The sequence below is a fragment of the Henckelia pumila genome, chromosome 2 (assembly GCF_033568475.1).
Source record: "Henckelia pumila isolate YLH828 chromosome 2, ASM3356847v2, whole genome shotgun sequence".
In the NCBI taxonomy this organism is placed as follows: domain Eukaryota; kingdom Viridiplantae; phylum Streptophyta; class Magnoliopsida; order Lamiales; family Gesneriaceae; genus Henckelia; species Henckelia pumila.
Genome location: NC_133121.1, coordinates 133352726 through 133369668, shown reverse-complemented (window position 1 = coordinate 133369668; position 16943 = coordinate 133352726). Strand labels below are relative to the sequence as shown.

Below are 16943 nucleotides of genomic sequence, written 5' to 3'. Positions count from 1 at the left end.
AGACAATGAGACGGTAATATATACTTAGTGAATGAAAATAAATGTTTTTAAAATATATACATGAAGATCCATTTATAAATAAAAATTAATTTAGCATGAATCAAAAGGTAATAAAAAATGAAAAGTGTTATTTACACTTTATTTTTTGTTAATTGCACTCCATCTTTAATAGTTATATAAAAATTGACAATAATGCCCTCTAAATGATTGATTTTATTTTAGTAAATTCAACAATGATTTCAATGAGAAATTCCTAAAATATGTTAATTACTCGAAAAATGATGGTTAAATTTGTTATCATTAAACACAAAAATAAATATAAAAAATTTTAAAAACTAATTTTTATTTTTATTTTTGTGCTAATTTATATTTGTTTATCAAATTTTTGTAACAAATGATGTTCCGTTTTTATTTTTAATTTTTATTACATATCTTTGTAATTTTTTATTATATATTAAAATTCTGTCATAGTTAATATATTTGTGTATTTAAAATTTTACAAAGTAAAAAATAAAAACAAACATATAAATTAATATTTAGTATTTATATACATAACATAAATAAAATTTAAATGATATTTTTATACTATAAAATCAAATTGTTAATCACCAAAAATATATATTACAAAATACAAAATATATAATAACATAGAAATGTAAATTTTATCTTATATATTAAGATACTTTGTATATTATATCACATTTAATAAAATTTTGATAAATCAAAACTTTTTACATCAATTATTTCATATATCTTCATGAAAAAAAATTGTCTAATATTTTGTATAAGCATACTAACATTTAAGATAAATATAAATATTTTATGAGCAAAATAAAATATTTTTGTTATTTTATTTATATATGATAAAATATTATGAAATTTTTTAAAAAATATTAAACTGTAAATTGTTAACATATAAAAGTATTGTATTTGATGTCTTTTAATTTAAAGTATAGAGTTTTGATCACATGAGCAACCACCATTGACAACTACGTGAGCAACAGCTGACGTGTTATTCATTTATTGGATATACAAGGTGTCACGTCAACTCTTGCTCTCGTAGTTGCCCTTAGTGGTTGTTCATGTGATCAAACTCTTAAAGTATAATAAGATTTTATTATATAAGGAAAGATATTATAAGGGTAATTGATAAGTGCATTTTATATGAATTATTTCGTGCTATTTTTATGTCTATTTTGTGTGCATTCATATTGTTTTTATGTGTTTTAGTGCATGTGTGTGCATTTCACTCTCCGGGTTAATTTTGTAGGAAAATGGATTTTTGAAGAATGAATTACGGAGCAGCCATGATATAAAAATCATATTTTATTTTAGAAAGATGCAAATCCGATCTTTACCGTTCAAAATCAAGTTCAAGATGTTTTAAAGCTGCTGTCAAAATATCGGCTCGATCCGACGGCTAGAACTCAAAATATTATTTTTTCAAGAAAACTGCGCGCTGACACATATGTATGCACAGAGGTGGCACGGGGTCCGGACATGTCGCGAGGAAAAAAATAATTTGAGGCCGAGGGCACCCGGAGGTGGGCACGGACCCTTATCGAGGGTCCGTGCATGTCGCAGAATCAGAAAAATAAAATTTCGGAAATTAAAATTCTTAACTTTTCGGGCTTTATTTTATGGGCTTTCAAAGACATATAAATAAGAGAGTGCAGAACGTGATTAAGGGGTGACAATCGCACGCAGAGATCGTGAAGCGGCTAGGGTGGAGGCTTGGAGATTGAAAAACGTTCCATTCGAGTTCTTCTTCCTTTCTTCTTTAAATTATTAAACTTTTGTTGAATATTGTTTTCAATTATTGATTATTATTTCTTCAACCAAGACGGCGAGATTGGGCCGAACAATTTTATGTCGAACATGTGAATTTTGATTTGGAATTTTAGATCTTTCTTCAAATTATTGATTATTGGATTTAAATTCTGTCTTGTGAATAACCTGATCAATTATTTAGTTGCTTGTTAATTAATTCCGAGTCGAAATGTTAGGAATTGATTTTGATCACTCCAATAATTGACATATGGTTAAACCGACTAGAAATAATATTCGATTTCAGTATGCGGTTTTAGGTGAAACTGAATTCTCACAATTCCAAATGCATTTGAATTTGATTTGAATTATGAAAGATTGATCCGTCAATATTTTAATAGGTTTAACTGTTTTAGAAATAGACTGTAAAATAAATTAGGAAAATTCGGTGTGATTTAAGATTAAATCTGGATGCTAGATTTTTTAATTATACTTTGTGTATTCATATAGTACATTTTAATTAACCGCTAGAGCATTACACCTTGTCTTGATTTTAAGTGCAATTGTCCCCACAAACCTTGTATGGTGGAGAAGAGTGGTTCTCTTGATTTCAAGTGCATTTGGCAATTGCCCCCACAAACCTTGCATGGTTTTGGAAGGGAGGAAGAGAAAGAGGAGATTGTGGACATCTTGGTGAACAAGGTGAAAATTTGCGAACAACTCTCTGTGTTACCCATAATTGGCGTTGGAGGCCTTGGCAAGACAACTCTTGCTCGGATTGTCTTTAATGATACAAAAGTAAATGAGCATTTCGATATGAAAATCTGGGTTTGTATCTCTGATGATTTTGATTTGAAAACACTGATCAAGGCCATAATAGAGTCAGCAACCGGTAAAGGAAGTACTTCTTCAGATTTAACGTACTTGGATTCCTTACAATGCCGTCTACGGGAGCTGCTGAACCAGAAAAGATTCTTGCTAGTGTTGGACGATGTGTGGAACGATGATCAGGAGAAGTGGTGTAAGTTGAAGAACGCAGTAGCATTTGGCTCCAAGGGTGCTACAATTGTTGTCACCACACGCCTTAAGAAGGTGGCAGACATCATGGGAACACTTCCCGCCCATCACTTATCCGGGTTGTCTGATGAGAATTGTTGGCTGTTGTTTAAAGATCGTGCTTTTGGACAAGAGAAAGAGGAACACCCAAATCTTGAACCCATTGGGAATAAGATAGCGAAAAAGTGTGGCGGTGTGCCCCTTGCTGCGAAGGCCCTTGGAGGTCTTGTGAGATTTAAGAGGACAGAAAAGGAATGGCTTCATATCTTGGAGAGTGATTCAGTGATTGTGAGGAAAATTTCATCAAATGGAATACTTGAAGAGGAGGATATAAGCAACGAAATATGGAACGAGCTAGTTTTGAGATCTCTGTTCCAAGATGTGAGAAAAGATGATAGAGGAAGAACAAGATTCACTATGCATGATCTTGTTCACGATCTCGCTCAATCAGTAATGGAGAATAAAGTTCCCGGAGTTCAATTAGGACAATTCAATGATCATAAAAGTGCATTGAAAGGCAAAATCCGCCAGGTAAATTTGGGAAACCATCACGTGGCTTTTCCTTGTAGCATTCGACTCGAGATAGATTTATCTTTCTGTTTGATGAACCTGAACGGTTTAAGAACGCTAGATGCAAGCAATACAATAATTGACAATATGCCTTCTACATTTGGCAATCTGAAACATTTGCGATATCTGAATTTGTCTTGGACTGTGATTCGTACACTTCCCAATGCCATATATATGTAGTCTTTGGAATTTGAAAATTTTGAACCTAGATTGTTGTTACGATCTTGTTGGGTTGCCTGAACAAACGAGATTCTTAAGAAATCTGCGTCATCTTTTATTGCGAAAATGTTACTCATTGAATGAGATGCCTCCGAAAATTGGGGAATTAAGTTCCCTTAAGACATTGAGCCGGTTCGTCGTGGGTAGTGGAAAAGGCAGTGGACTTGGTGAAGTACAATTCTTAAATACTCTCACTCAACTTTTTTTCCACGAAACTGTGCCCTCCACTGCTCTATATATCAGCTTCTAGGGGTGATCACATTTTTTCAAAAACCGCCCGAACCGACCACCCCGCACCGCCCCGCACCGTCGTATTTCATTTTTTGAAATAACCGCGGTTTAAAAAAAAAAAATAAAAACCGCTCCGCCGTCATGGTTCGGTTATAATTTTTGGCCCAAACCGTCCCACACCGCACCGCCGTGTATAGTGTTATTTAACTAGGGTTATATTTATAGAACATTGTATATACATTATACACAATATATTCGATCATATGCCGCCTCCACTCTCTTCTCTCCCAACTCTTCTTCAAAAAAATTTCCCCTCTTTCTCTCTTCATAATCTATTTACTACTTCTCTATACAAATATTAATCATCAACTTTCCTAAACATATTATAGTTGATTAACTTTATTTTGTCGCTTGATTGTTATTTTATTTATTGTTTATTATAGTTTTCATTCATTAATCTAATAATTTGAAAAACTTTTTTTTTTTTTTCATTTTATCTATCATTAAAAAAACCGCGAACCGACCGCAACTGCTTAAAACCGCCGAAAACCGCGAAAACGATTTTACATATAAAACCGCAACAAAAAAAATAATATAACCGAACCGCAATTGGCAATTCGGTTTGAATTTCTTATGAAAAACCGCCAAACCGCACCGTGATCATCCCTATCAGCTTCCACACAAAATTAATCTTACCTTATTTTACAATTATTTTTCGTTATCAATTTTTATAATATTTTCTCTAAAAACTTTCGTTTCGTTATTTCAATTTTTGACTCGACCATAAGTTAAGATACAAAATTAAAAATCTAATATAACTTTTTAAATAATATATATGATTAAAATTACCTAAAAAAGTAAAAATTGTTATTATATCTTGAATGAATTCGCAAAGATATGCATTATCAGTTTTAATCCAACAAATATGAGTTTTGAAACAAAAATATTTTATTTTCAAAATGTTTTTAATTAATGGATAATAATTTTACCATAGATAAATATACTAAAAGCAATTTTTTTGCAATTTGTTATTTAAAGTTGTATTGTTCATGGTGTTACAACATCAGAGAACATGAAACAGAAAATAAATAATAAAGTAAATAACATGAGAGATTAAGTATGCACGATTAGCAAGTAATCGTGCGGGTGATATAAGTCTAAATAATCATTAAAAAAATGTATATTAGTCTTGCAAACTAATATTAGTGATTTTAAGAAAAATTAAATCTTAAATTTTCTAACAAGTTGAAAAATCGAAGTTGTATTTTAAACAATCGGTGTAATAAATAAATCAAATGCAACTTTTATATATGTCTAAAGATGAAAACTCAAAAAATTCTTCGATAGACTTTATGCATTAAGTGTTTTTTCCGTTTTCACAAGCAACGGTAACACGGGGACTACAGCAACAACGACTTCAAAAACTTGCTTCAGCAACCTTCAAATTCTAGAACCTAAATATTCTCTTAACGTCTCGTGTTAAGATCTCACTTGTTTGTGCGCCGAAATCCTAATTTCTTCTATTTTGGTTGTAACCTTCAAATATACGTCCAATTTCACCACATGACCGACACACATGAAATCAAAATTTTTCGTTTCTTATTGTATATAATAAATTTCTAAAATTTGAAAAATAACAATCATACATTTATCTTATTCAAAAACTTAAAATTTATATATATTTTTAGAAATAAACCTTTAAAATTCCTTGCAATCTTGAAAAAAAATATTTCCACTTATAAAACATGCTCTTTCATGACCCTTAAACTTTAAATAATAATAATAATAATAATCTTTTGCCTTTTATTGTTTTCGGATACTCCTTCACCCGAAAGCCTTCAACTATCGTCCTCTAAAACTTTAAAAATCTCAAAATACGTTAACCGTTAGAAACACATGACACTAAACTTTTTTTTAAAAAAACTCAAATAACATAAAATCACATTTTATATATCATCCATGCGGTCATGTTGACCACTTAATTTTCGGGGAGTTAAAATAAGTCTAAAATTATTTTATATGTATATATAACTATTTACATTATTTTCGTATTATGATAATTTCGACAATAAAAAGATCTTATAATATCAAGCACATCAATATCTTTAAGTTGTTAAAAAATAAGTTCATCCAAACACTTTAACGTCTTATTTTTAAAATAAGATCTGACGGCTTATAAGCTCCTAAAACAGCTTTTAAACCCTAAGAGCATATAAATTGTTTTTAATAAACTTAGCGAAATACCCTCTTAATCATGAATTATCCATTAGAACACTATAATTAGAAAATAAAAGATATCATAAAAATTGGCTATGGATTCTAATGGGCATTTAAAAAACATGTAAGTTTTTGAAATAAAATAAGTTTGAAATAAAATAAAATTAAATAATGACCTAGTATTGCAATTGCTATCTTTTTATTTTAGTTCATATTCATATACATTTTTTACGATATTATTAAATCTAAGCACCCTGTATAAATCGTTTATGGTGTTATGATGAATTTTTATTTATTTATTCCTTTTATACTCATACATACATCAATCTCCAAATTTTTTATCCCCACTTCTTACTCCTTTCAACAACCTCCATCTCTCTCCAAACTTCATCTCAACTACTTAGATCCTGCAACGGACTTCATATAATTTTTTACATTATGTTTTTTTAGATTTAATTTTATTTTTGTTTTGTGTAGTTATAAGTTTCAACCTATTGTTATATTCATTTTTTTTATAAAAGTAGCAATATATCTCTTATTCATTTAATTATATTTTTTCATATGCATACATTATTATAAACATCAATACTTTTAAATGTTTAATTTTCATTATTTTTATATTTTACACATGTAATGCGTGTGCCAAAACGACTAATTTTAATTAACCGCTTGAGCATTATAAGTTCTCTTGATATTCATAGATGCTCTTCATTGATGGAGATATTAATCAGATCTCATTATCGAAAGCCTGAATTGCTGACACTTCTCTCAATTCAAGGTGGAGATATTCCGAATGAGGAGCTGGACAATCTCAAATCATTGGCGATGTATGACGGACATGAGAAGTCTCTGTCTGCACAAGGCATTTCATTCGATATTAATATATGAAAAATTCATTTAAAAAATTTATAAAAACATGACTAAAAAATCTAATAATTTGAGATTTGATTAATATATTTCCGTCTATTTTATCTTCATGGAAAATTTTTTGACCAATATTTTTTTTTTCAAAAATAAATAATATTTTTATACTCAATAATTTTGGTGAATTTAAACAACTTCCACGTGGATAATAAATTTTACATTCTTCAATAAAAAATCACAATCTCAATTTTATAATACAAACTAAAAACTATATTATAAAATAATAAATAAAATGTAAAATTATAACTCCTCACTTAATTATAATTTTAATAACAAAACTAATCAGTCAATGTAAAACATAGTATTGATTATCTATCATTATTCAACGTTATATGAAATTAGTTTAATAATCTCATTATTATTTATCTATTTATAATTAATTCACTGAGTTTATATATGTTTGTTAAAACATACATGAAAGCACTTGCAGTTGAGAAGAGACCTGCCATTTTTCTTAGAATTTTAGATTTTTGATATGAACTATTAATTATTTTATGGTTTCGAATGGTTAATTTATGAGTCAATTATGAATAAATCCCCAAACCCAAACCTTTCTTTCTCCCAACTCCCTCCCTTAAAGATTCTTTCTTTGCACTCCCTAAGGACCACAAAACTTGATTATTTTAATATTTAATTCTTGTACTCAATATGGGTTATTTTGTGCTTAGATCTGAAGGTTTTATACTTATATCTAAAGATCTCTGTGCTTATATCTCATGTTTTAATGCTTATTTTGGAACAAAGAATTATGTGCGCAAAATGGTATCTTGGGGGATTCCCTATGGGTTGTTCACCCTCAGGGGAGTTCATTTTTAGATCTACTACTTTGAGATTCGCAAAAGAATCCGCGAGATCTTGTAGATCCTCGAGATTTAATCTCTCTAAAGTAGTCATCAGATAGTGTTTTTCTCTGATACTGCTTTTATAAGATTAATCATCCTTTCATCATCAGTTAAAGGTTTTTGAACCATTTTGGTTTTACCTTTCTGATGTAACAACGGTTCGGTACCAAACGAGAGTGGTAACCTTCCTCCTGTATTTACTTTTCTAGAACCTGAAGTTTGTTCTAGATTTGTGATTTCAGGTTGGGGAAAATTCACATCCAGCAGGAACCAGATCAAGAAGAAGTAAAATCCCACTCCATCAAACTCCTTACGGAAAAACTGTTTTAGATCCAATACATCCTTACGGGGTTATGTTAAACCTTGATGTTTTGGACTTCAAAAACAGAGAAGATCTTATAGATGATTGGACGTCAGCTATGAGAATTGCAGCCGGGACATTAGATCTCAATAAAGAAGGATTCATTAAACTTCTAGAAATGAGTCTAATGAGATCTGTCAAGATTGCTTGGGAGATGACTATGCCAGATACGAAAAAATCAATCTTAGCAGGAGAATCCCTCAGCGAAATTGGAGAAAGAATGGCCACCCTATTTAAAGCACAATTCATAGGGGTAGACTATTTCAACAATCAAGATACAGAGAAAAAGAGAAGATATACTCAAGCTCTGTATAGCCTCGAGTTACATGATATATGTTTAGTTGATGAATACATTATGTTATTCACTAAATACAGATGGAATTCAGGAGTCGAGGAAAATGTAGCTATTCAGCTATTTTTCGCAAAAATGCCAAGTCCCTGGAGAGAAATGCTGATTAAAGAATACGTTCCAGGTCATCTTGACACTTTGGCAAGACGCGCGTCCTTTTTGAAAGGAAAATTGGCAGAATGGTGCCATATGACAGCATTACAAAAGAACTACAAGAAAATAAGGGGTATAAATAAACGTACACCTTTATGTTGTAAAGATAATGATCTTCCAACGATCATTGGAAATAGATCACAGGGATTTAAAAGAAAGAAATTCAGAAGTAATCCCTACAATAAAAGAATGAGAAGTTCTTGGAAACCAAGAACATTTTGGTCCAAACAAAAGGCCAGATCTTATAGGTCAGGAAGAAGAAGTGGACCTACAAGAACATCCCCAGTAACAAGCTCATCACAAAGCAGGGGAAGAACACCATCAAGAAGAACTTTCAGAAGAACTCATACAAGAGCAAGTGAAAGTTTCAAGGATTGCAACTGCTGGACATGTGGAGCAAGAGGACATATATCTACAAATTGTCCAGAAAATGAGAAAAAAGGAGTTAAACTCTTTGAAGCAACACCAGATATGGATGATGCGGTCTTCTTTCAAGATCTAGTCCAAGTATATCAATTTGAGGATATCCCCTCAGATGAAAGCATATACGAAGAAGAGATATTGTTTAGTCAAGAAGATTCTGAGGATGGATCGGAATCAGAATCAGAATAAAGAAGAAGTGTTTCGGCATGAAACACATGAAAGTTTGGCTGGATTATTTAGCCAAACCACGATATCTCATAATATGGTCGAAAGGATTATGAGAAAAAATCCAACGTTACAAAAGTACCAGGGATTTTCGGTAGGACAAGTAGAAAGATTCTTAGGCAACCTAGGGCTTAGACAAAGAAGACATAATTTGATTTACAAAGTATCCAGAAGGGAAATGGCAATCCCTATGGAGTTAACAAGTAATCAAATAGAGATGCAGTTAATTCTTTTTGAAGAAATAAGAGAGGAATTGCAAAAGTTGAAAGGTGAGGTAGCAAGGACGATGTCTTGGATTCATATTGGAGCAATCCAAATAATGATCAATGCAACTTTTAAAGAAGGAATAGATTCACCCATAGATATCGTAGTATGCGATAAAAGAATGAGGAATATTCAAGATGTTGTCCTGGGTAATATCTCAGGAAATCTTTGTGCAGGAAAAATTGTAGGAGTTATCTATCCAAGAATAGCCTACAATTTAGCTGACAGGGACTTTAGTCGAGCCTTGACGTTGCATCAAAACTTCAAGGAAAAGAGACTAATGAAGGAAGGTAATAGACCATATTCTATTACATATCAAATTTCATATGCTCTTTCTAATACTCATCATTCTGAATTATTTATTAGAAATGAGTTCATTGAAATTCCAGAGATCTTTGGGAAAGTTGCTCATGCAATATACCCAGAAAGAATCGAGTTTCCTTTAATTCAGGAAACAGACATTCAAATTCAAGATAGACCGGTTCTATACAGAGACCTTAAAATAGAACCTCGAAGGTTATCTTTTCAAGGAAACCGAATGACAAGTAGGAGATGGGACAAATCTCCTATTCAAGAAATTCCACCAGAAGAAAAAGAGTTTTCTATAATAGGAAAACTTAGATCTCTAGAAGGATGGAAAGAAGTGAAAATAGTATTCGATATTACAAGTCATCGGAACCAGTTCCCTTGTAACTCGATTTACTATTTGGAACAACATGAAAAAGGAAATTACCAAGGATTGATAAATATTGGAGAATTGGAAGTTCAAATATGTGGAATTCTAGGAAAAGAAGTGGATCAGCTCATTCTTGGCCTAGAGTTTTTGGAAGACCATAAACCATGGAAACGCCTTGAAAAAGGAATAGAGTTCATGGCAGAAGAAAAGACTTGGAGGATTCAATAAGAATTCTATGAGATGGAAAACCAAGAGAATTGGATAAGGGACAATCCCTTAATCAGATTCGAGAACTCTGTTTACAAACAGAGGAAGAAGCAGCTGTTGAAATTAGTAAGTCATGAACATGATTTACTAGATCGCATTGAAGAGGTAGAAAGGAGTAACCATACTCTACCTTCTGAAGCCTTAGGAAGACTAAAGGTGAATAGTCTTAATCGGATTACTGAGTTAAAACACAGTCTGTTAAAAATGGCAGGCCATTTAGTAATTCCTTTAAAAAATGACAACAAGTCCTTTCTCCATATAAATTCCGATAGGGATGTTGTATGAACAATATAAGGCTGAATACTCTGCAGCTTATATTGATTCGGGAGCAGAAATTTGTACAGCAAAAAGAGGAGTCTTCCCTGAAAAATGTGAAGAAGATTTGCCAAAAATTGCTGGACGAGATTTCTCTCGAAGAATTTTAATTCTTTGCAAAGGAATAAAACAAGCAGAGATCCTTATAGGAGGAGCAGGTCAAACACCTTGATACAAGGTAAAGACACCACAAATCTATTTCCATGATACATGAGCAGATATCCTGTTAGGAAATAACTTCTTACAAATGTTTAAGAAGTACACACAAGACAAAGAGTCAAGAAGACTTATGTTCACTACAATTTGTGATCATAAAATTATCGTTCAAAGACTCAAAGTTGCTTTTTATCGACAATTGCCGATAATATTTCGCAGCCAGCGTGGTGATAAGGGACAACTTTTTCACCCAAAAATGAAAGATCCAAGAAGGTTTGGAGAAACCATGTTGAATAATAACAACAGAACAAGAACTCCAAACATAGGTTATGGAGCTTCTCAAGGTAACTCTAAATCATAGAGATATAGAGTTAGAAAATAAGGTATCCCTTGAAGATGTCAAAAAGAGGCTCAAAGAAAGTTATAATGAGCATCCTTTGGCATGGTGGGATAGAATCAACTCAAAGCCAGTCTTACTCTAAAGGAAGGCAAAGAGTATGAATTCGTCAGATATAAGCCTATCCCGATGAACATAACAGATCAAAGGGATATGAGAATGATTATCAAGGAACATTTGGACCTTGGTCTAATCAAAGAAGGAGTTTCACCATATAGTAGCCCAGGTTTTCTGGTCAAAAATCATGGTGAAATAAAAAGAGGGAAACTCAGGTTAGTTATTAACTACTAAGGTATTAATAAAATTCTGGAGTTTGACGGGTACTTCATACCTAGTAGAGAACATCTAATTAGCTGTGTGCGAAATGCTAGAGTGTTCTCAAAATTTGATTGTAAGTCTGGATTCTACCAGATAAGAATGGAAGAAGGCAGTAAGAAATTCACAGCCTTCTCTACTCCACAAGGACACTATATTTGAGAAGTTATGTCTATGGGATTGGCTAATGCACCCCAGATATTTCAAAGAAAGATGGATAACCTTTTTAAAGATTATTTCAATTTTATGTTTGTTTATATTGATGATATTCTTATAGCATCAAAAAATATAGACGAACACGTTAAACACTTAGAGATTTTTTCTAAAATTTGTAAACAAGAAGGACTGGTGTTATCTGAAAAGAAAGCAGTCATAGCAACAAGGAAAATTGAATTTCTCGGGATTGAGATTGATGAAACTGGAATAATTCTACAACCCCATATTGTGGAAAAGGTAAAGAATTTTCCAGATAAACTCAAAGATGTAAAACAACTCCAGAGTTTTCTTGGAGTAGTTAATTTTGCAGGGATGTTCATTAAGAATCTAGCAATGTACAGAAAGGTGTTCAGTCCTTTGTTAAAAAAGGATGCTAGGTTTATATGGACCGATGACCATACTAAAGGGGTAAACCAATTAAAAGAGATATGTAAGAATCTCCCAAAAGTGGCTATACCCGTAGATGAAGATGATCTGGTATTATTTACGGATGCCAGCGACGATTGGTGGGCGGCAGTCCTTACCAAAATCACTCCAGATGGGGAAATACCATGCAGATACTGTAGCGGTCTTTTTTCAGAATCTGAGGCCATTAGATGGCATATCAACGAGAAGGAATTTTATGCGGTTAAAAGGGCTTTTGAAAAATGGCCATTATTTTTACTTGCTAAAAAATTCACTCTGAAGGTTGATAACACCCAGGTAAAAGCTTTCCTAAAGAATAAGATTGAATCTAAACCTGAGAAAGCTAGGTTATTAAGATGGCAAGCATTATGTCAAAATTATATTTTTGATATTGTTATTATTAAATCTCATGAAAATATTCTTGCAAATTTTTTAACAAGAGATGGAAGGCAGTGAAGTGGATTCCATCCTGAAAATGCAGAGGCATCTCAGGAAACACCTTGGGTTGCTTCAAAACGAGTTCAACCAGTTAGCCATTAATGCTGAAATGGCCGGCAGGTTACAACAAGCTGATCGGATCAAAGTATCTAATCGAATTACAGGATGTATGCAAGCTCAAACACAACTATGAGCTGCTATTCAAGGGTCAATTGTGAAGGCTATAGAGAAACCATTGATTTCTCATAAACAAGATATACTAAAACCATTGGTTTTACAAGAACAAGAAATACAACCACCGGTTGTGAAACAAGATGTTGAGGAATCTAAAACTCAAGAAACAAGAGCTGATCTATCATCAGCCTTTGATGATCTGGACGAAGCAACAATTGATGAGAATAACTCATCAAGTCAACCCTCCGCCTCTGGGGTAAAAGAGGAAGAGATCAATCTTAGGCCCAACACTGACAAGGGCAAATCTAAGATTGATACTAATCCATCTATTATTTCTCCATTCCAGGTTTATCAACAGAAGTGGGAGAAATTGAATACAAGGAATGAAATCAACCCGAACACTTGCAGGGTTGATGTTGCAGGAATATATCCAAGGGTTTGGCTAAAAAACAATGTCAACCCTAAAGATGTAAAACTCTGGTATGAATTTGGGGCTTTGGCCTCAGTTTATACAACGTCACCAAACTTTCTGGAGATATCACAGTTACCAAAATGGATTCAGGAAGCAGTCCAAGAAACATGGGAAAATAATGATCATTTGTCCAGAGGAGATGTGCTTGAGTTATATTTTTTCAGTGCAGCTCCAGAACCAACAGTGAGAGGATCACACGAACCCTTTCATTTTATCAAGCTGAGGAGACCTGATATAAACAGTCATAAATTTATCAAGGATCCTAAAACTGAAGAAATACCCTTGGTGTCCACTTTCGGGAAAAATGAGTTCTCAACCAGAAGGGCATGGGGTATTTGGGTCTGTCTTACTGAGATGGACAAAGTCAAGTTTCCATTCAAATTTTATCAGAATTCTGTGAACGGATCGTTCCTGTTGAACACAATGACAGGAAAAACTACAGCATTTGCGGAAGAACTCTTCGAAAAGAAGAGAAATCTTTTGTGGAACAACAAGCTGTCGGGGAGTAAAGAAACTCGCCGAAAATTTTGTAACATGACTCATATTGGACGATGGTCAGAGAATATCTGCCCAGAATGCTCAAATCAGAAGGAGCCAGAATTTGGAAAAACCTTTAGACCCCGAACGGATCGAAAGGATTTTTCCGAAACAAGCAAAGGTGGACAAGGACCACCAAAGATGCGTTTTCACAGGGGTATACTTCAAAAGCAAAATATGCCCCGACAACAATAAAGCAGGCATGTGAGGAGAATAAAGCCAAAAGAAAGTGGCAGGCATGTGATTCCTCCACTAGTAAAAGATGCCATCAATAATGGCATAAAAAATTCAAGACAGCTGCCTCCTCCACTAGTAAAAGATGTCATCAATAATGGCATAAAAAAATACAAGACATCTGTAAGATTCCCTGAAGTTTTTCGGTGAAACGAGTGGAACTACATCTATAAATACAGGCATTTGAGGAAGCTGAAGACATCGATCATTCCCTTCAGTTTTCTTACGAATAAAATTGTTGTAATATTTATCTTTCTATTGTAATAAGTTTTCGTTTATGTATTTCAAGAACGAGGCTACTATGAGTAGCTAAACAAGTTGTCTTCTCCTCTTCAAAGGAGTTGATTTATGTAATAATATTATGTCTGAATAATTTTTTTAAAGTCTCTTGTTCTTTCATGTTCATATTTTATAATTAAATTTATATACCATACGCCTTAAGGTAGAAAACGAATTAAGGCTGTGCTGGGTGTCGTTGAAGGAGCTTGTGCAGAAACCATCTGTTGCGACTGTGTGGTTGGAGTGTGAGGGGCACTTCGTAAAACTCGGCAGGTATGACCCGACGACATTATGGTCAAAGAGGTATTTAAATTTGATTTACTTTACGGAAGCATGTTGGACCCTAATCTAAAGTATATAGGCTGGAAACCTTGCGCAACCAATAGTTCTTCACGACATGAACTGGTTCGATAGGTAAAACAATGCCAAAATACAAAAGATTAGTTAAATACTTGTTTAATCAAAATTGGGGACCACTAGGGAGTGCAAACTAAAAAATTTGAATGTAGGGAGTTAGGAGAAATTTATGTTTAGGTTTAGGGATTTTAAAATAATTACCCCTTAATTTATGATACATCAAGAATATTTTCTCTATATTTTTAGATTATATGAGTCTCTCACATTTTTATGTAAGTTGAAATATATATAGATAATCTAATGACTAATATTTGACAACATTTTAGAAGAAAAAAGTATTTCAAACATAATTAACATAGAATAATTCTGTTTAGAAAGTGGAAGTTTATTTGGAAGACTTGGACATGTGAGAGAAACATACGGCTTCTTTCATTAATAATGTTAAATGCAATGCACATCTGATTTCACACATGGCCATGTCAAATTTTATTTATTTTTACTTTTTTGAGGCATATTTGTTTTTTGGCTAAGCTTATTAAAAATAGGTTATAAGTTCCTAGAGCTTAAAAGTTATTTTACGAGCTTATAAGTTGTTAGAACTTATTTTAAAAATAAGTTGTTAAAGTGTTTGAGTAAACTTATTTTAAGCAAATTAAAGATGTTGATATGTTTGGTATTGTAAGATATTTTTATTGTCAAAATTACAAAAAATGGTATAATTATATGAAAATAATATTTCGAATTATACATAAACGAAAAATAGTTTTAGTATTAAAATATAAAATTATTTTAATATTTTAATTTAGAAAAATTTATGTGATTTGTAATTTTTTTTAATAATATTTAATATTTAATGGGTGGAGGATATGATGGAGATTTATGAAAATATTCAAGTATATTTTAGAGAGATATAATATTAAAATAAGATCCTTTTGAAAAAAGTAACTCCCCCATTATTTTTTTATAAAAACAGCTTATAAGCTGTCAAACAGCTTATTTTGACAGCTTATAAGCTGTTTTTTTAAAAAAATTCCAAACAAAACTTGAAAGCTTATAAGCTGTTTGAAAGAGCTTTTAAGCTCTGCCAAATACCCTTTAGACCTGTTTATTCGGGTAAGTCTGCCCTGGCCACCATCGAGTGGGGCGGGATAGGCCAGTTTGGATTGATGGCGGGTTGGGATTACCCCAATCCAACCCGTTATGGGTTATGGGTTGGACGGGTAAACCCACCATAAATAAAAAATTCAAAAAAATATCAAAAATATAAAAAATCATACAAAAATAATTATAAATAATATAAATATTTAAAAACTTATTTAAAATAAATAAATCATTATAAATAATATAAATTTTAGAAAATAATCAATTAAAAAAATTATCATAAATCATATAAAACATTTAAAATTTATAATAATTTATAAAATATTTTAAACAATATAATTTTTTTAACACTTATAAACATACATAAAATATTTAAAAAATATAAATAATAATATAAAATTTTAAAATGTAAAAAAATAATAAAAATTGGAAGGCCATCCCGCAGGCTAGCCCGCCCTGCCCAACGGCCCAAACGGGTCGGAAAAAGCATGACTCAACCCGCCAGTTTTTAATGGCGGGGGATTGGTCCAATGGGCCAAATCCGAATTGATGTTTCTTAATTGATATTTTAAAAAAATTAAATTGATTTTAAATGGTGGATTTTTGCAAAAGTAATGCAAAACTTTACCTTAGAGAGTGGACGCTGTAACTGTTTTTTTTATTTTATTTTATTTTTTTATTTTGATTTTTTTTAAAATTTAATGTAATGTTCTTTTTGTAATTGTATTGAACTCCATATTATTATTAAACATTGAGTTTCACTAATTTGAAAGACAAAATTTTCAAATGGTAGGTATCTTGTTATATGATTTTTTACACATAAGATGGGGTAGACACGATTCATATTTCAATGAAACTAATATTTTTAATATAAAAATAATTGTTTTAATAAGTTGGGTCGAATCGAAAAACCGGCTAAAAAAATGTTATGAGAGATCATCTTATTGGAGTTTTTGTGATTTTGAAAATGATGAGTACTGGACAATTGTTTTTCAAAAAAATC

At 32.0% G+C, this 16943-nt stretch overlaps 1 pseudogene; it reads left to right on the top strand.

Annotated features, from left to right (window-relative positions):
• Positions 1 to 2349: 2349 nt before the first annotated feature.
• LOC140878449 (putative disease resistance protein RGA4) lies at positions 2350 to 3862 on the top strand (annotated as a pseudogene).
• The last annotated feature ends 13081 nt before the right edge of the window (positions 3863 to 16943 follow it).